General features: G+C 43.5%; 1 pseudogene; it reads right to left on the reverse strand.

The window, feature by feature from the left end:
• Positions 1–15,292: 15,292 nt before the first annotated feature.
• Positions 15,293–15,772, reverse strand: LOC138419078 (peptidyl-prolyl cis-trans isomerase A pseudogene; annotated as a pseudogene).
• Positions 15,773–21,324: the final 5,552 nt, after the last annotated feature.

Here is a 21,324-nt window from a genome sequence, read left to right on the forward strand (position 1 = left end):
CAATAAAGCACAAATACATGTTTTTCTGGAACTCTTTTGCTTTTTCCATGATCCAGCAGATGCTGGCAATTTGATCTCTGGTTCCTCTGCCTTTTTAAAATCCAGCTTGAACATCAGGGAGTTCACGGTTCACGTATTGCTGAAGCCTAGCTTGGAGAAAATTTTGAGCATTACTTTGCTAGCATGTGAGATGAGTGAATTGTGCGGTAGTTTGAGCATTCTTTGGCATTGCCTTTCTTTGGGATTGGAATGAAAACGGACCTTTTCCAGTCCTGTGGCCACTGCTGAGTTTTCCAAATTTGCTGGCATATTGAGTGCTGCACTTTCACAGCATCATCTTTCAGGACTTGAAATAGCTCAACCGGAATTCCATCACCTCCACTAGTTTTGTTCATAGTGATGCTTTCTAAGGCCCACTTGACTTCACATTCCAGGATGTCTGGCTCTAGATGAGTGATCACACCATCATGGCTATCCGGGTCGTTAAGATCTTTTTTGTACAGTTCTTCTGTGTATTCTTGCCACCTCTTCTTAATATCTTCTGCTTCTGTTAGGTCCATACCATTTCTGTCCTTTATCGAGCCCATCTTTGCATGAAATGTTCCCTTGGTATCCCTAATTTTCTTGAGGAGATCTTTAGTCTTTCCCATTCTGTTCTTTTCCTCTGTTTCTTTGCATTAATCACTGAAGAAGGCTTTCTTATCTCTCCTTGCTATTCTTTGGAATTCTGCATTCAGATGCTTATATCTTTCCTTTTCTCCTTTGCTTTTCGCTTCTCTTCTTTTCACAGCTATTTGTAAGGCCTCTCCAGACAGCCATTTGGCTTTTTTGCATTTCTTTTCCATGGGGATGGTCTTGATCCCTGTCTCCTGTACAATGTCACGAACCTCATTCCATAGTTCATCAGGCACTCTATCTATCAGATCTAGGCCCTTAAATCTATTTCTCACTTCCACTGTATAATCATAAGGGATTTGATTTAGGTCATACCCGAATGGTCTAGTAGTTTTCCCTACTTTCTTTAATTTCAGTCTGAATTTGGTAATAAAGAGTTCCTGATCTGAGCCATAGTCAGCTTCTGGTCTTGTTTTTGTTGACTGAAGGTTTCCTGGTTATAATGGCCCTGTGGCTAGCAGTAGCATAGAAAAAACTCTTCTGAGTAAGAGTTACATAACCTCAAACTAAGAAAGCATAGTTTATTTACTAACGATTTTGAGCAAGTGTGTCAATCATCATAGAACTTAAATTTTGTATGGTGATGAGGTGTTTCAGGTGCTGCTGCTGCTGCTAAGTCGATTCAGTCGTGTCCAACTCTGTGTGACCCCACAGACGGCAGCCCACCAGGCTTCCCCTGTCCCTGGGATTCTCCAGGCAGGAACACTGGAGTGGGTTGCCATTTCCTTCTCCAGTGCATGAAAGTGAAGAGTGAAAGTGAAGTCGCCCAGTCGTGTCCAACTCTTCACGACCCCATGGACTGTAGCCTATCAGGCTCCTCCTTCCATGGGATTTTCCAGGCAGGAGTATTGGAGTGGGGTGCCATCGCCTTCTCCTTTTCAGGTGCTATTGAAGGCATTTCAGGTGCTAATTTCAGGTGCTAATTTCTTTTTCTGTTATACCTGTGAGAATTCTTGTTGACTAGAATTCCATATTCCATTTCATTTAACTATGCTATGTCTTTAATGGGAAAACTTCTGTTTAGCATTTGGCAAAATTCTTTAATTCTATTGGATTCTATTTGTAAAAAGAAAAAAAAATAACCAAGTGACACTAAATCTTTTCAGAGAACCAGATATTCTTGTCCCCCCGCCTCCAGTATTGCAGGAAAAGTTCCAATAAAGTAGATAAACACTACAATAAAGTGATAGCGGAAAGAAGGGGGTTTGAAATCCACCAAATGTGGGTTTGAATCTCTCTTCAACCACTAGGTGGTCTATGAAAACCGAGATGTGACTAAACCACACTGACAATCAGCTATGAAGTGAAAAAAGGGAGTGAATTACTTCATGGTACCAGGGTGTGCTCATCTGATGTCTGGAATTCCTTAGTTGGTGGTTTCCTGTAGGTCCTGGCTGTGCAGAGTACCATCCCTTCCACCCCCACTGAGGTGACCTGGCTGACGCAGGGGCTGGTAAATCCTAATACTGAAGCTGTCTTGCTGTTTATTATTTGTAAATAATACATAGCATGTATTATTTAACATGCTGCATCTCCAGTGACATCTGTATTTAAAATAGGGATGAACGAGCAGATGCAATAGCCCTCTGAACTTTACCATTTACACACTTTACCATAGTGTGTCAGGGGCTTTTCCTGGGCTTGGACAACTAGGGTGGGGTGTGTGTGTATGTGTGTTTAAAAGAGCCACAGCTGTATAGAAAGTGACAGGACCTTCTAAGTGAGTGAGGGGAGCACTATGTGTGTATCTGTGGAGGCGAGGAGAAGATTGCCTTTCATAGGGTTAAAACATATGGTTACAATGTTTTCTGAACCCGGACTGAACCGGCATCTCCGACTCGCGCTAAAGAGATGAGGAGGACTCAGGTTTCCTCCCATCTGCTTGTTGCAGAAATGGGCGAGGCTGCTTGTAGCCTCTGTGGGTGGATGCTGCCACCTCGTGGTAGCTTCTCAGAATGCGCCACGCAGGACACTGCAAAGGCTGAGCAGTCCCGATTCTGCTTTTGGAAGAGGATTAAGCGATTTTACCAGAAAGTAATTAGAAAAAAAAACAAAACTGAAACAAGATAGATATATTCTGGAGTAGAATGTATGTCATATTTACTTTATTTAATACTGTTTTAGAGCAGTTTTAGATTCACAGCGACAATGAGTAGAAGGTACAGACGTTTTCCCTTATCGACTCTGTACCCCTACTTAGACACCTAGCTTTCCTCATTATCAACATCTCCCACCAGGGTGTTACATTTGTTACAACCGATGAACCTACATTGACCCATCATAACCATCCAAGGTCCACAGTTTACACGAGGGCTCATTCTCAGGGTTGTACCTTCTACAGACTTGGACAAAGGTATAATGACGTGTATCCATCATTATGTATGGTCCAGAATATCTTCTCTGCCCTAAAAAATCGTCCGTGCTCTGCCTGTCCATCCAAAACTTTACAGAATGCCAAGCCACGTAAGGACATCTACCGAAACCCTTATTAACCCTTTCACTCGACTTTGAACATGTAAGGCAAAAAAATAACACAGGCATGCCTCAGAGAGATCACACATTGTGTTCCAGACCATCGCAGTAAAGCGGATGTCAGGAGGACCAGAAGATGAAGTTCAAGCAAAAAAGCAAATTTGCCCTTCCTTTACCTTTTTGTTCAATTCAGGTTCTTTAAAAAAAAATTATTTATTTGGCTGTGCGATGCACAGGGAGGCCTGGCATGCTGTGATTCATGGGGTCGCAAAGAGTCAGACACGATTGAACAACTGAACTGAACTGAACTGAACTGAAGAGGAACTAAAAAGCCTCTTGATGAAAGTGAAAGAGGAGAGTGAAAAAGCTGGCTTAAAGCTCAACATTCAGAAAACTAAGATCATGGCATCTTGTCCCATCACTTCATGGGAAATAGATGGGGAAACAGTGGAAACAGTATCAGACTTTATTTTTTTGGGGATCCAAAATCACTGCAGATGGTGACTGCAGCCATGAAATTAAAAGATGCTTACTCCCTGGCTTCCCTGGTGGCTCAGATGGTAAAGCGTCTGTCTGCAATGCGGGAGACCTGGGTTCGATCGCTGGGTCAGGAGGATCCCCTAGAGAAGGAAATGGCAAGCCACTCCAGTACTCTTGCCTGGAAAATCCTGTGGACAGAAGAGCCTGGTAGGTTACGGTCCATGGGGTCGCAAAGAGTCAGACACGACTGAGCGACTTCACTTTCACTTTTCACTACTCCTTGGAAAGAAAGATATGACCAACCTAGATAGCATATTCAAAAGCAGAGACATTACTTTGCCAACAAAGGTCTGTCTAGTCAAGGCTATGGTTTTCCCAGTGGTGATGTATTGATATGAGAGTTGGATTGTGAAGAAAGCTGAGCACTGAAGAATTGATGCCTTTGAACTGTGGTGTTGGAGAAGACTCTTGAGAGTCCCTTGGACTGCAAGGAGATCCAACCAGTCCATCCTAAAGGAGATCAGTCCTGGGTGTTCATTGGAAGGACTGATGGTGAGGCTGAAACTCCAGTACTTTGGCCACTTCATGCAAAGAGTTGACTCACTGGAAAAGACCCTGATGCTGGGAGGGATTGGGGGCAGGAGGAGAAGGGGACGACAGAGGATGAGATGGCTGGATGGTTGGATGTGCATCACCAACTCGATGCACATGAGTTTGGGTGAACTCCGGGAGTTGGTGATGGACAGGGAGGCCTGGCACACTGCGATTCATGGGGTCGCAAAGAGCTGGATACGACTGAGCGACTGAACTGAACTGAACTGAACCAGGTCTTAGTTGCAACGTGAGGGATCTTTCAGGTGTGGCATACAGACTCTTAGTTGTGGCATGTGAAATCTAGTTTCCTGACCCGGGATCGAGCCTGGACCCCCTGCACTGAGTGCAGAGTCTTAGCCATTGGACCACTAGGGAAGTCCCAATTCAGGCTTTTAATGGATAGGATGATGTCCACCCACACTGGGGAGGGCAATCTTCTTTACTCAACTGCTGATTCATATGCCAATCTTTCCTGGAAACACTGTTGCAGACACACCCAGAAATTATGTTTTACCAGCTGTTTGGTCTCATCCCTTAGTCCAGTCAAACTGACACATAAAATTACCCATGACATAGCCCTAAGATGTCCATACCTCTGAATCCTCTTCTTCCTGAGGGTTAACATTTAGATAAAAATTGCAAAAAGATTTGCAACATCTCTCTGATTTAAACTTAGCTTTGTTTTTCTCCTGAGTCAATGGTGACACACCCAATTATTTGCTTACCTGCTAGGACATGAAATTGGGAACCATACAATAGATATTAAATATTTCAACATATTACCCTGCTACATTGCTCCTTCTGGTAAATTTTTGTGACAGCGATGGTGACCTGACCTGAATGTCTACTTTGACTTCTGATCAAAATTTCAAAATAACTAATACCATTACTTTTCCAGAGTGGAGTAGCTGATGGGTCAGAAAAACAGGTGAACATTGGAAGGTGTGTGTGTGTGTCTAGTGGGAAAGAGCAGTTGAGTTCTGTCACTGATAGATGGAGAGTTCAGGCACATGATTTGGTTCCTCTTGGATTTATGAGACTGGGGACCAGTGGCAGAGAGCCCTGGATATGAGGATCCTGGGATCTTTTTGCCATGGCTGCTGATCACAGAGAGCCTGTGGAAGGAAATTCTCATTACCTACCCCCTCTCCATCTGGCTTACAAAAAGACCGTAAAGTGACATTCAAGACTTATTTATTGATAATTGTGGTGTTCAGTTCCCATCTGCCTGCTGGAATCACCCTTCGCTGTCAAAGGTATAGGTTCAGTTCCTTTAGAAATGCTGGACAGGAGACAGGGGCTTGTAAAAATCACTTTAGAAGCCCCCACCCCCACCCAGGTATTCTTCTAAGAATTTTAGAGAATTGAATCTTCTCCATCATATTCTAGCAAGGGTTCATTTGTTCTCTCTTTTTGTTGACAACCCCAGTGTGGCCCAGAGGATTTAAACCACTGGGTAGAAATGCAGCTGATTTTTTAATATGATTTTACATCCTGCATCTTTATTGAATTTGTGTATTAGTACTAGCATTTCTTTCTTTTTTTTTTTTCTGGCAGACTCTTTAGGGTTTCCTTTATATAATATCATGTCCTTTGTAAACAGCGGCATTTTTACTTCTTCCTTCCCAATTTGGATGCCTTTATTTCTTTTCCCTGCTAAATGCTCTGAGTAGGAGTTCCATAACTGTATTGGATAAAAGTGGTCCGAATGGGCACCCTTGTCTTGTTCCTGATCTTAGAGAAAAAGGTTTCAGTTTTTTACCATTTAGTATAATGTTAGCTGTCATATGTGGCCTTTATGTTATTATGTTCCCTCCCTACTCATTTTGTTGCGAGTTCTTATAATGACTGGGTATTGGATTTTGTCAAATGCCTTTTCTGCATCTACTGAAACGATCCTATGATTTTTGTCCTTCATTTTGTTAATGTAGTATACCGCACTTACTGATTTGTGTATATTGAACAATCCTTGCATTCAGGGATAAATTTCACTTGGTCATGGTAGTATATGACCCTTTTAATGTGTTGTTGAATTTAATTTGCTAGTATTTTAAGGATTTTTCACCTATATTCATCAGGGATCTTGACCTGTAATTTTCTTTTCTTGTAATGCCTTTGTCTGGCTTTGGTATCAGAGTAATGCTGTCCGTTTAAAATGAGTTTGGAAGTGTTCCCTCTTCTCAAATTTTTGGAAGAGTTTGAGAAGGCTTGACGTTAATTCTTCTTTAAATATTCTGTAGAATTAATTGGTGGAGTCATCAGGGCCTGTTCTCTGTGTTGCAAGACTTTTGACAACTGATTCAATCTCCGTACTCATTACTGGTTGTCCAGATTGTCTGTTTCTTCATTATTCATTCTTGGTAGGTTGTGTGTTTCCAGGAATTTATCTGCTTCTCTTAGGTTGTGGGCGTATAAATAAATGTTTGTGGTAGTCTTCTATGATCCTTTGCATTTCTATAATATTAGTTGTAATGTCTCTTCTTTCATTTATAATTTTGAGTCTTTTTTCCTAGTCTACCTAGAGATTTGTCAAACTTTCTTTATCTTAAAAACAAACAAACAAACCCAGATCTGAGCTTCATGAATATTTTCTATTGTTTTTCTATCATCTATTTCATTTATCCCCACCCTTATCTTTATTCCCTCTCCTAACTTTAGGTTTAGTTTATTCTTCTTTTTCTATTTCCTTGAGGTGTACAATTAGCTTGTTTGTTTGAGATCCCTTCCTTCCTCTCTTTTATAAGATGACCTACTTTTATTTTTCAAACAAACTGAATTTCACTTTGTTGCACAGCAGAAACTAACACAACATTGTAGAGTAATTTTACTCTAAAACACAAACAAACAACCCAAATTGAATTTCTCAGGAGATTTGTGCACTGGTTAGTGATTGAGTTTAATTTACAGAAGTTGGAGTCACAGGCCTCCCCTAGACCCTCCCTTCAGTCTGCGCTCAGCCCCACGTCCCCACACGACACACTGGACGCTGTGTTGAGTGTTGGGTCACCTGTCCCTGCAGTTGGACGATGGATTTTCTCGGGGGCACGCGGGTCTCCGACCGGGCACCAGTCAGGTGCGTGCTGGCTGAAGAGCCCTCGGCCATCAAGTCCGCCGTGTGGTCTGAAAGGCGGTCACCAGATTGCTAGGAGGATCCGGGCAGGAGCAGCTGCTTCTCCAGGCTGCCATTCCCAGGGCATCGATCGGACTCCCCGGCCCGCCTCCTGCCCAGGACGCCCTCCGTGAGCGCGTGGCCTGTGGCGGCCGGTCCTTCCCTGCAGCTGCCGGGCAGCTGGAAAAGGGGGTGGAGGGCGGAAGCACGGGCGCCGATTGTTTCCTGCGGAGAAGGGCAGGGGACACGGAGCAGCGCCTGGACGCTGGGCCTGCGGCCTCTGCGGAGGGGTGCGCACCCCTGAGCCTGCCCTGGGCGCGCCGGCTGTCGGGGGACCCTTCGGCACGAGGCCGGTGACTCTGAGTGCGTGTGGGAGGCAGGCGGCGGTGGCGTTCCGTGGGCGAAGAGGCCGCCTGTGCCCTGCGTGTGGGCTCCGGCCTGGGCCCAGGTTCCGGGGATGACCCGGCTGTGGTCCCCCTTAGCGGCTCCCGCGTTTGGAGCAGGTGACAGAAGGTCGTGGAAAGCAGGCTGAGGCCCGGGCCCGGGGAGAAAGGAGGGCGCCGAGGAGGTTCCCCGAAGTGGCTGCTGCAGGAGCTGGGCTGGCATCACAGCTCCCCGGCATGTGTCCTGGTCGGTCACCTCCTCCCAGGCGTGTCCGGGCTTGTTGAGAACGGGAGAGTCAGGCACGCGAGGCTCTGAGCACAGTGCTGGCCAGGCCCCTTGCCGACCTGGCCCCGTGTAGCTGGCCGCAAGGTGACGGCTCAGTGCACCGCCGCTGGTGAGACCCAAAGGGCGGAGGGGCTCGGGACGCGGGGCCCTGGGGCCTCCCTCCCAGCCCACACCTTCTGCCCTCCAGCCGCATCCTTCCGGGCCCTTTCTGCTCGTGGACCCAGAAGGGGACCACCCCAATCCTTTCCGATGTGCTTTCCTAACTGATTCTCAGGATGGGGAAGCTGTGGTCAAGGTGTCTTTCCTTCCAGAAGCTTCTGGGCTCCAGGCCTTTGATAAACTACAGGGCCTGGTGAGGCCAGGGCCTGGATGGGGCAGGTCTTCTGGGAAGTGGAGCCCAGGAGCATCGGAGACGTTTGCAGATTCAGCTTTGTGCTGAAGAGCAGCTCACAGGCTGTCAGATGGCAGTGCTCCACCAGCTAAGTGGTCTCCTAAGGGTTTTCAGTGGGCTGATATCATCAGATGAACCTTCTGAAAGAGCCAAGACTCAAAACAGAGGTGGAAACGCATGTGTGGGGTGCAGAGGACACTGGGGAAACGACCTGGGCCACCACAGATATTTTGAGCGTGGCCAGAACAGTGGTTAGCTGGGGGCACGGGCTGATAGGGTGGTCTTTGTGGAGAAGGCTGGCAAGTCTCCACTCTAACCGCTTGCTGTTTCTCTCCCCAGGTTCAGAGGGCTCATCTTGAGCAGGACTGTCACCAGGCAGCAGTGCAAAGGCATGGCCACATTTGCTCTCATCGTGTGTGGGAGGTTTTGCCAGTCTCATCACTTGGGCTTCCAGATGGTGGGGCTGAGACAACAGCTACTTTGGGAGTCTGGTCTTGGCCGGGGAAGGCAGCTGGGAAGCTGAGCTGTGGCTGGGCTGCTGTTCTCAGATGGAAGCAAAAAGCCCTGCCTGTGGCTCCCCCAGCTCACACCTGCCCTCGTAGGCACCCAGGACCAGAGCTGATCCCACGCCTTGAAGGGTTTAACCTGGGATCTGCTGGCATCTGAGGCTGAAGGTGGCTTCAGAACTGGGGTGTTTGCCTCTTGTGGCTTTTCTTTTACGTTAGATTCACTGACGACACTTAGACAGTTACACGTGAAAATCTGGCTTCCCATCTTCTTAAAAATCAAGGCTGTGACGATACTGGTTCATGTCAGGGTAGGCAGGAGTCAGCTGCCACCAGGATGGGCTGTTCTGTGTAGTTTGCCTCAGTGCCCTCCATCCTTTGTTGTCTCCCTCCTGACCCTCCACTGGTTCAACTTGTAGGCCTAGACCCTGTGGGCATTTGTGGTAAGGACCCATTTTTTAACCAGAGCTTGACTTGCGTCCAATTTCTGGGAAGGCTCTGTAAGTGGGACCAGGTGGTTGGAGAGCAGCCAGTGTGGCAGCCCGCTGCCCAGGCCCTGGCTGTCTGGCCCTGCGTGTCCGTGGGCCTCGCTTCAGATCTGCACCCTGGCAGAATCCAGAAATTTCTTCCTAGCACACAGGCTGGTCACTGCAGGGAGGATGGCAGCAGTTATGGCAGGCCCAGGGGGCCACAGGTCTGGAGAGAGTCCCCTGGGGGTGCCCTCCTCAGCTGTCTGTAGGGGCTGAGTGAGCAACTAGAATGAGTGATTTATGCAGGGGAGTCAAGCTGGGTGGTGGGAGCAGTGGGGAGCAGGACAAAATGCAGAGTGGGTTTCTGGGTGACTGGTATAGTGCCTGGTAAGTTGCTAGCCGATGGGAACGAAGGTCTAGAGTTGCCAGAGTATATTTATAGCCAATTGTTACAGCACTGTTTGTTGTTAAGACTATCCTTTCTGCATTGTCTGTGTGCCTTTGTAAAAATCCAGCTGTTCGTATATGTGTAGGTTCTTTTTTTCTGGACTCACTCTTCTGTTTGTTTTTATAGAATACCATGTTGATTTGATCACTCTAGTTTAAAAAAAACTCTTAAAATGAGTTATGTTAGTCCTTCAAATTTGTTCTTTTTCTAAGTTGTTTTTGATTATTCTAGGTTCTTTATCTTTTCATATGAATTCTAGAGTTAACTTATCAATTTCTACAAAAATATCTGCTAGGATTTTGATTGAGATTGCTTTGAATCTGCAGATCAGTTTGGAGGAGAATTGATGTCTTAACAACACTGAGTCTTCTGACCCATGGTCAAAGTATAGCTCTCCGTTTGTTTAATTTCTCTCGGCAACATTTGTCTTCACTGGGTCTTTCCCATCTTTTTCTGATTTATCCCTAATTATTTAAAATTTTAAAATACCTGTTTTAAGTGATATTTTTTAAAATTCAGATTCCAACTGTAGATAGCATATACAAATATAATTGATTTTTATGTATTGATCTTGAATCTTACAACTTTCCTATACTCATCTATTTATTCTAGTAGTTTTTTGGTTGATTTCATCTTTTTCCAGATAGGTTATCATATTGTCTGTGAATAATACTGTTTATTTCTTTTTCTTGCTTGATTACACTGTTTAGAACTTCCAGTATAGTGTTCAGTAGAAGTGATAAGAGTGGAAATCCTTGACTTGTTCTTGATCTTAGGGGGAAAATATTCAAGTTTTTCACCATTCAGTATGATGTTAACTGTTTTTGGGTGTGTTTTCGTGTCTGTGGATGTGGATGGCTTTTCTCAGATTGGAGAAGTTCTCTTCTGTTTCTTGTTTTCAGAGGCTTTTTAAAAATCAGAATTGGATGTTGGATTTTGGCAAATGCTTTTTCTGTGGCTATTAAGATTTTCATGGTTTTTTTTTTTTGTCTTTAGTTAGTATTACATTGATTGAATTTTGAATGTTAAAATAACCCTGCGTTCCTTGGAAAAATCCCACACAGTCCTGATATATTATCCATTTAATATATTGTTGGTTTTGATTCGCTGAAGTTTTGTTTAGAATTTTTGCATCTATGTTCAACAGGAATATTGGTCTGTTTCTTTTCTTGTAATGTCTTTTTCTGATTTTGTTGTTGGGGTACTGCTGGCCTCAGAATAAGTTGGGGAGTAGTCCATTCTCAATTTTTGGAAGAGTTTGTATTGAATTGACATTATTTCATCTTTAAATATTTGATAGAATGCACTGGAAAGTCATCTGGCCTGGAGTTTTCTTCTTTTTTAATGATGCAGCTACTATTTAAAAATCTTTTTATTTTATATTGGATAGTTAACAATGTTTTATTAGTTTTAAATGTACAGCAATGTGATTCCGTTAAACATATACATTTATCTATCTTTCTCAAATTCTTTTCCCAGTTAGGTTATTATAGAATATTGAGCAGAGTTCCCTGTGCTATGCAGCAGGTCCTCGTTGCTTATCTGTTTTAAATACAGCAGCGTGTACATATCAGTCCTAAATTCCCAACCTATCCCTCCTTCAGCACTTCCCCTGTCCACCCCCTACGCCTGTCTGTTACTATAAGTTCTTTCTCTAAGTCTGTGAGTCTGTTTCTGTTGTGTAAATAAGTTCATTTGTACCGCTTGTCAAAGTTCCACGTATAAGTGATAGCGTATGCTCCTTGTCTTTCTCTGGCTTACTTCACTTAGTATGATGATCTCCAGATCCATCCATGTTGCTGCAAATGGCATTATTTCATTCTTTTTAATCACTGAGTGATACTCCATTGTATCTTCCATTGCACCTCATCTTTATCCACCGTCAAGGGACATTTAGATTGCTTCCATGTCTTGGCTATTGTAAACAGTGCTGCAATGAACATTCGGGATGTATGTATACTTTTTTTCCCCTGTATATACAATACCCTATTTATTTTTAAAAACTTTTAATTTCATATTGGGGTATAGCTGATTAACAATGCTGTGATAATTTCAGGTGAACAGTGAAGAGACTCAGTCATACACGCACACGTATCCATTTTCCCTTGATGGGGTGTTTTAAATTATAGTTTAGGCCCCTTTCATTGATAGTCATTTTCAGGTTGCCAGATTTTTTCTTTAATGAGCTTTGGTCATTTGTGTCATCCAAGGAATTTGTCCATTTCATCTAAGTTTTTGTATTTATTGTCATAAGGTTGTTTATTATATTTACTTTTATTTTTAAGTTTTTATTTATTTATTTTCTGGGTGAGTGGCATGTACGATCTTAGTTCCCCAACTAGGGATCAAACCCACGCCTCCTGCATTGGAAGTGCAGCCTCTTAACCACTGGACCATCCCCTATATTTGCCTTTTTCCTTTAATATCTGTAGAAATTTACTTTTTTATTTTTGACTGTAACATATGGCTTGCAGGATCTTAGTTCCCAGACAAGGGATGGAACCTGGGTCCTAGCAGTGAAAATAACAAGTCCTACCACTGGACTGCCAGAGAATTCCCTGTAGAAATTTAAATGTTGTAGCTCTTTTATTCATTATGTTGATAATTTGAGTCTTTTCTCTTTTTATCTTAATCATTATGGCTAGAGTTTTATTAATTTTATTGCTCTCAGAGAAGCAACTTTGGCTTCATTTCTTTCCTATTGCCTTTTTGTTTTCTGTTTCAATTTATTCCCACTTTAATCTTTAGTATATCCTTTATTCTGCTTAATGTGGGTTTGATTTTATCTTCTACTTCTAATTTTTAATGTCAAAAGTGAAATTGATTTTTCTTTTCTAATATAACCATTTAGTCTTATAGATTTCTCTGCTTTGGTGACATTCCATAAATTCTCATATTTTCATTTTCCTCCTTTTCAAAGTATTTTCTAATTTCCGTTTTGATTTTGTTTTTGACCTGTGGATTACTTAGATATGTATTTAGTTTTAAAAACTTTGGGGATTTTTTTTCAGAAATCTTTCTGTTATTGATTTCTAATTTAATTTCTTTGTGGTTGTAATTTCTTTTTGGGAGTTGAGTCCTTTTGAAATAATTGAGATTTAGGGTATGACCCAGTATAGGGTTTTTCTTGGTGACTGTTCTGTATGCATTTGAGCAGAATGTATATCCTGACATTGTTGGGTTGAGTGTTTTGTAAATGTCACTCAGGTCAAGCTGGTTGATAGCTGTTCAGATCTACCACCTCTTTGCTGATTTCCTGCCCATTTGTTCTGCCAATACTGAAATGTCTAGCTGTAACTTGGGGTTTGTCTGTTTTAATGGCTCACGCTTTGAGTGTAAGTATCTCCTGCTTTTTATTTCCCTGGGAATCTTGTTCTGTTCTCCCAGCTCACCTTCAGAATGAGGTGCTGCTCTGCAGAGCACATTCAACTTTTCCTGGAGGAGTGTTCACTGCTGTTTGTCGACTGTTTTTTTTGTTTTTTCTGTCCTTTCACTGGGTCATTATGTCCTGACCACAGTGGCTGGGTTTTGTTGCACTCACATATGAAAGACTCAAGAAGCATTTTATGACATAAGAAAGGTATTTGAGGCTCAGTACATGTACATGTGGCATTATTAAAACTAGGAACAAGAATTCATCAGATTCAGGGAAGTGCTGTGTGGAGTAGCAGTGAGAATATAAGAACCTTGAGAATTAACAAAAATTATTGTGGAGGACATGACTTTTTACTTGATGAAAAGTCAAGAGAGAAAGTCACATCAAGTGTTTCTGGCACGGGGTTTCATTCACATCTACTTAAGTTAGCAGGATCATATCCTTGATCCTTTTGTTTCTCTTCATAACCCATTCCCAAAGGATTCGTGTAAAATGTTTTCCAGCAGATGAAATGTGGGCTTCATTTGAGATCTTATGTGTAATGCCCAGAAATTACAGAGATCACAAGGGTTTACTCTGGATGCTTTGGCCAGAAGGTGGTATGACTGAGGTGGTATGGTTTCACTTTGTTCATGTAACCGGAAGTTGGAAAGTTCATGGGAAAATAAATCATTGTGTTTGGCCAAGAGCTTGGGATCAGAACCTCTGGTGCATAGTAAGAGTCTGAGGACATAGGCAAGATTCTTAACAGAAAAGAGATATAAAAACAAGAGGGTTATAGTTTAGGACAAAATTTGAGAAAGAGAAAAAGCTGGATGAGATAACTTCTTCTTAGGCCTTTTGATCTGGGGATGGGCTGTCAGGCTTAAAGGGACAGAGCTAGATTCTGTAGACAAAATATAGTCTTAAGAGGTGATACATTTGATATCATTCTGCAGAAGTGACAGAAGGAAGCTCTTTCAATGCTCAAAGACTCAACTCTCTGGAGCCAAGACAGATGGTGAGCAGCAATCACTACTTGAATGGGTAGAAAAATGTCGACATCAAGGAACGTTTTATCTCCCGTCTGTTTCCCTCTGCAGTTTCAACGTGGTACAATAAATCCAAGTTTCCCATTTCCTTTCCTCAGGCTGCCCAGGTTGCCAGTGTCTTAGAAGTTGACACGGATCCAGGTTGTTTTGGAAGGGAAATGTTTAACCAAGATGCTGAGCCTGGAGCTTTCAAAAATGGGGTCCTCTTGCTTAGGTTGTCAGATTGTATTAATGTTTTTGTACCCTGGGCTTTGATTCTATATATCCAGTATCCTCATAAAGAGATAGGAAATAATTCATTCAGTAGCTTTCCGTTCAAACAACTCTGCCTTAGCCACTCACATACTCCACTAGTGTATTAATGTATGAATTAATTGAAGCTTCTGTCTGTTTAGCAGCTGATGATACAAATGTAAATTTGATATGATCCTTACGCATAAGGAGCTCATGGTCAAGTAGAGGGGAAAGTAGACAGATATTGTTTTAGTTATCTATATAATAATTTATGATTTCCCATAAATCCATGGCTGACTCTAAGGTTTCTGAGGCACAAATGGGCAGTTTTTCTGCTTGTTTTGCTTGGGGAGTCTCTCATGCACATGCATTCAGCTGACTATTGAGCTTGGCTGGAAGATCCAATATGACATCACTCATATGTCTGGCATCTCAGTGCTCTTCCATATGGCCTTTCTCTTTCTTTGTGGTCTCATCATCCAATAGTCTAGTCCAAGTTTCTTTACAGCGAGGTGGCTGGCTTTCAGAGAAGGCAATGTCATCCCACTCCAGTACTCTTGCCTGGAAAATCCCATGGGCAGAGGAGCCTGGTAGGCTGCAGTCCATGGGGTTGCGAAGAGTCGGACACAACTGAGTGACTTCACTTTCACTTTTCACTTTCATGCATTGGAGAAGGAAATGGCAACCCACTCCAGTGTTCTTGCCTGGAGAATCCTGGGGACGAGGGAGCCTGGTAAGCTGCCGTCTATGGGGTTGCACAGAGTCGGACACGACTGAAGTGACTTAGCAGCTAGGATAAAAAAAGTCAAGCAGCAAAGATAAAAAAAGTCAAATTGATTAGATCTGTGCACAGTCCACAGTGGTGATCTTCTTGCAGGTGTTGCCATTTCTGGACCCAAAGCTCTCTATGGCTTCCACAGTATTCATGACCTCCTTCACCTTTTCAAAGACCACATGCTTGCCATCCAACCACTCAGTCTTAGCCGTGCAGATGAAAAATTGCAAACCGTTTGTGTTGGGGCCTGTGTTTGCCATGGACAAGATGCCAGCACCTGTATATTTCAGGATGAAATTCGTATCATCAAATTTCTCCCCATAGATAGGGGACTTGTCACCAGTGCCATTATGGCATGTGAAATCACCACCCTGGCACATAAATCCTGGAATTTTGTTAAAGCAGGATTTATCCTTTCCCCCCAGTGCTCAGATCATGAAAGTTTTCCACTGTCCTTGGAACTTTGCAGACAGCTCGAAGGAGATGTGGTCTAAAGACTCGCTGTTGTCAGCAGTGTTGAAGAACACAGTGGGACTGACCATAGCTGGGCAATATAGAAGGCTCTGGAGTGGTGGCGTCTGCAAGGCCTGTTGCATTTTATTGATCGAGGAAAGCCATAATGCCAGCCCTGACTCAAGAGGAGGGGTAGTAATAGTGGTAATGGGTGAAGCAGCACACACTTAGAGAGGGAATTCTCTTTGGAGAGTAACTTCCACAGATACAAATAAACAAGAACCATAGCTAAAATTTAGTGAGCTCTTCTGTGTCAGACAGCCGGCTAAGTAGGGTCATATGTTGTCTCACGACATCCTCATATTAACCTAAGTGAAGTAGGAATCATTCTTGTCCCCATTTTATTTATTTATTTTATTTGGCTGCATTGGGTCTTAGTTGCAACACATGGGATCTTTAGTTGCTGCATGTGGGATCTAGTTCCCTAACCAGTGATTGAACCCAGGCCCCCTGCATTGGAAGCACAGAGTCACAGCCACTGGACCACCAGGGAAGTCTTACCCCCATTTTACAAGCAAGTGAATGGAGGCTGGTAGAGATTAACTAAACAACCCCAGGTCTAATAAATGGCCGGGATTCAAACTCCTCAAGAGATTAATTTGTTGCACTAAGAAAAGTTTGAGTGAACTGGTGAAGAACTCCACCTGTGGAGTCATCACATTGTAATTTATGCTAGAGAGAGGGCACTGAGGCTCAGAGAAGGGAAAGACCCTTTCTGTGTGGGAGTTCAGGGAGGTCTTCAGGAAGGGGGACATTTGCTGCTGAAGGATGGTTGAGACATGAACAGATGGTGGATGAAGGTCTCCCTGCAGGGGGGAAACGTGCACACGTGTTGAGGAAAGGGTCCAGGAGTGCACTCAGGGACCGACAGCCAGTCTATCTTGAGGGACTCCAGAATTCAAGGAGGGGGACAGAAAGTATGATGGATGCAGAACATTGGGGGTCAGGTTGTGAACATACTCGAAAACCAGGCTGAGATATTGGGACCCTTATTTCATGGGGAGACATTTAGTGTTTGGGAATAAGAACTTTATTTTACAAAGGTTAAAACCACAGAGGTAGATTTGATACATGAAAATGCAGATGCTTAAGACAGGATGAACAGAGAATGAATTTTCTGTAGGCTCACTGAGAGGAGATTTATGTTTGAAGCTTTTAACTGACCCCTGGGATGGATTAGAGGTAAAGAAGAGTATAGATATTGAAGGGTTGATAGCTGAAGATGAAATCAAAGATGGGTGTCAAATAATCAGCCGCAGTACCTAAAATAATAGGGATGGGATAGATTTGGGAAATATACAGTTATTTAAATTTTAGGCTACTGAGCTGACTTCAAGCAATGCTGTTGACCTGATAGGGGGTGCCAAGGTGGGTTTGCAGAAGTTGATCCAAAGGTAAGAGTCATTGCTTATAAGGAGGAAATGTGACACTTTTCCTTTAAATTTATTTGGCAAGATATTGTAGGCTATTAACATGGTTTTTTCCTTTTCTCTTTGTTACTTTCAAATGCAAATGGAGCCCAGTTACTTTTATGGCCTGATGCATTAGCTGTATATATCTCCTAACTGTATCCCTCCCCCTGACATCCTCACATTAACCTCAGAATAGGTACTGCCCTGTGTCAAGGCATTGAGGGCTCATTGGGATACTATGCCTTGACCTACTGCTTTACACATAAAAAAATGAGAGAGGGAAAGTTTAAATGACCAGTATAACATAAGAGTCAGAATCTGTGCACTGACCTGAGTCTAGGCAGATAGAAGGACATTTATGACCTTTATAGACAGTGCATGGGAAGGTGGAAGGCCAAGCCATAGTTAGATAACCTTAAGCACACAGCGAAAAGATAGGTACTGCCCTGTGGCCTCTCAGCATCAGGAATAAGCCTGGGATAGATAGAGCTGTGAGCCAGTGACTCAGTTTCCTTTGCAAGATATTTACTTTTGACAAGAGTCCTCATGGGTTCAGGATATAAAATCCTGTAATAGTGCTGTGATTAAAGACTTTCCTTCTGAATAGAGTCACACACTGGCAAGTGGGTGGGAACCACCAGAACTGACGTAACTGCTCAACAGAACAAATGCAGTCATTTCTGAAGTGGGCTGTTAACTTTTTACTTGCTCTCTTGTTTTTCGTTTGTTTCAGATCTGAGTATGTGAGTTCTGGGGCCTTGGGAATGGCAACTGGGATTTAAATATTTAATGGGGAATGCTTCCTACCATTATGCCTCATTACCGACTTTCACCCTCATTATTCATCAGATCGGTAGCCCCTCAAGGAATGGGAAGATTGCACTGTCTCCTCACATATGCGTTGTCAAACCCCTGATTATTTGTCTAAGTTGGACTGTACATGGTCCCATGTTGAAGGGAAAGGATTCATGTAGGAGCTGTTTTCCAAGAGCCCGTGCAATTCATTGAGGACTTCCCAGGCCAGTGTTTTGTTACTTGTGGTCATGTGCTAAAAGAGTAACTACTACTTCTACTACTAATATTTACAATAGCAGCAGTGTTCAACTTGTCTTACAGTGGGCTTGGCAAGTTATTATTTTGAATCCTCGTAACAGGAGGGAGGGAAAGATGGCGGAGGAATAGGACGGGAAGATCACTTTCTCCTTCACAAATTCCTCAAAAGAACATTTCAACGCTGAGCAAACTTCACAAAACAAATTATGTAGGCTGGCAGAGGACATCAGGCAACCAGAAAAGCAGACCTTTGTCTTCAAAAACAGGTAGGATAAAATATAAAAGACGAAAAAGGAGACAAAGGAGGTGGGGAGGGAGCTCCGTCCCGGGAAGGGAAGCCCGTCCTGGGAAGGGAATTTTAAGAAGAGAGGTTTCCAAACACCAGGAAACACTCTCCCTGCCGAGTCTGTGGCGAGCCTTGGAAACACAGAGGGCAACATAACAGGAAGGAAAAATAGATAAATAATTAAAACCAACAGATTACAAGCCCACCAGTAACTCCCCCAGCGGAAAAGCAGCACAGACGCCTGCATCCGCCATTGGGAAGTGGGGGCAGGGCAGGGACGCGCGGGAGGCGCGGGCTGCAGAGCTTTGCAAGAATCGGGCAGGAACACCCCACGCGCAACCAGAACGACCTAACCTGGGCTAGCAAATCAGACTGTGGGATAGCTACCACGCGAAAAGCTCAAACATAAGACCCCGCCAGGACCGAGCACAGAACAAAGGACGGAACGGAAAAAGCCGGCTGCAGACCATCCCCCGCCGGGGACAGGCAGCCAGAGCCGTAAGGTCTGGAAAGGGGCAACTGCAGACCCGGAGAGACTTTGCTTACCTAACTGCAAGCAGGCTCCTTTGCTAAGACTTCTGGGGGAGCTGGACAGTCACAATTTGCCTCACGGGGTGCGCCAGCAGTCCGCCCAGAAAGCTGAGCAGCAGCGGCAGAAAAGGTGACAAGCCGCGGCGACCGCGCTCGCCAAACTCCTGAGCTACTCGGACCTGGGAAGGGCACAAAGCGCAGTTCCAGCCGAATCTGTGCCTCTGAGGGCTGCCTGAGCGCCGAACCTGAGCGGCTTGGACCGGGGAAGTGCACGCAGCCTAGGGCCGGCCCCAGACGGTTCCCAGCTGAGCATCGTAGAACCGGAGCGGTTTGTGCGCCGCGAGAAAGGACAGGTCAAGCGGAGCAGAGATACTGTGTGCACACGACAGTGCTATTTGTTTGCAGCATCCCCCCTCCCCACAGCGCGACTGAACTAGTGATCCTAAAAAACCAGCAAACAGAAGAAGTTAATCAGAGGGAACCACCTTGGAAGTGATCCCACACGGCCCATAATACCAGAAAGGGCAAGATATATATATATTTTTTAATATTTTTAAAAGCACTCCTTTTTTTTTTTTTTGCTTTTTTTTCTAACTTTTTTTTTAATTGTTGTCTTCTATTTCTCCTCAAATTTTTATTTCTATAACCTATTATTACTAATTTTTTTTAAAGACCTTTTTTTTTTTTTTAAGGCAAACACCATATATAGTCTTTGGATGGTTGTTGATGGTTTTTTTTTTTTTTTTTTTTTGATTGTCTGTTTGTTTGTTTTTTAATAATTCTTTTTTTTCTTTCTTCCTTTTTCCTTCTGCTTCTCTTTAATATTGTATCTTTGAAAATCCAAACTCTACTCTAGATTTTTAATCTTTGCTCTTAGGTGTTTATTGCCAATTTTGTACATTTAAAAACCCAAACTTCACTACCCCAGTTTACCTGAGAGCGAGATTACTGGCTTGACCACTCTCTCCTCCTCTGGACTCTCCTTTTTCTCCACCAGGTGGCCTCTGTCTCTTTTCCCCCCCATCTCTCCTCTATCCAACTCTGTGAATCTCTGTGTGTTCCAGACGGTGGGGAACACCTAAGGAACAGGTTACTGGCAGGATTTGTCTCTCTCCCACTCATTCCTCTCTCTGATCCTCCTGGTCACCTCTGTCCACTTCCTCCCTCTCCTCTTCCCCATATAACTCTGTAAATACCCCTGAGCGGGCCAAACTATAGAGCGCACATAAGGAAGTGACTACTGGCTAGTTTGCTCTCTTCTCTTTTGATCTCACCGCATCTCATTCCAGTTACCTCTAACTACCTCCTCCATCTTCTCTTCTCCTTATAACCCAGTGAACCTCTCTGAGTGTCCCTCAATGTGGAGAAACTTTTCATCTTTAACCTAGATGTTTTATCATCGGTGCTGTATAGATGGAGAAGTCTAGAGGCTACTGTAAAAATAAAACTGAAAGCCAGAAGCAGGAGGCTTAAATCCAAAGCCTGAAAACATTAGAGAACTCATGAATTCAGGGAACATTAAGCAATAGGAGCCCATCTAATGCCTTCATACCTACACCAAAACCAAGCTCCACCCAAGGGCCAACAAGTTCCAAAACAAGACATACCACGCAAATTCTCCAGCAACACAGAAACAATCCCCTGAGCCTCAATATACAGGCAGCTCAATATTATCCCAAAACCTTTGATGTCTTGTAACCCATTACGGGTTACTCCACTGCACTCGAGAGAGAAGAAACCCAGCTCCACCCGCCAAAACTCCAACACAAGCCTCCCTAACCAGGAAACCTTGACAAGCCACTGATAGAACCCCACCCAAAGTGAGGAAGCTCCATAATAAAGAGAACTCCACAAATTACCAGAATATAAAAAGGCCACCCCAAACGCAGCAATATAACCAAGATGAAGAGACAGAGGAATACTCAGCAGGTAAAGGAACAGGAGAGCTGCCCACCAAACCAAACAAAAGAGGAAGAAGTAGGGAATCTACCGGAGAAGGAATTCCGAATATTGATAGTGAAAATGATCCAAAATCTTGAAATCAAAATGGAATCACAGATAAATAGGCTAGAGACAAAGATTGAGAAGATGCAAGAAAGGTTTAACAAGGACCTAGAAGAAATAAAAAAGAGTCAAAATATAATGAATAACGCAATAAATGAGATCAGAAACACTCTGGAGGCAACAAATAGTAGAATAACGGAGGCAGAAGATAGGATTAGTGAAATAGAAGATAGAATGGTAGAAATAAATGAATCAGAGAGGAAACAAGAAAAACGAATTAAAAGAAATGAGGACA

This window comes from Ovis canadensis, chromosome 14 (assembly GCF_042477335.2).
Source record: "Ovis canadensis isolate MfBH-ARS-UI-01 breed Bighorn chromosome 14, ARS-UI_OviCan_v2, whole genome shotgun sequence".
NCBI lineage: Eukaryota > Metazoa > Chordata > Mammalia > Artiodactyla > Bovidae > Ovis > Ovis canadensis.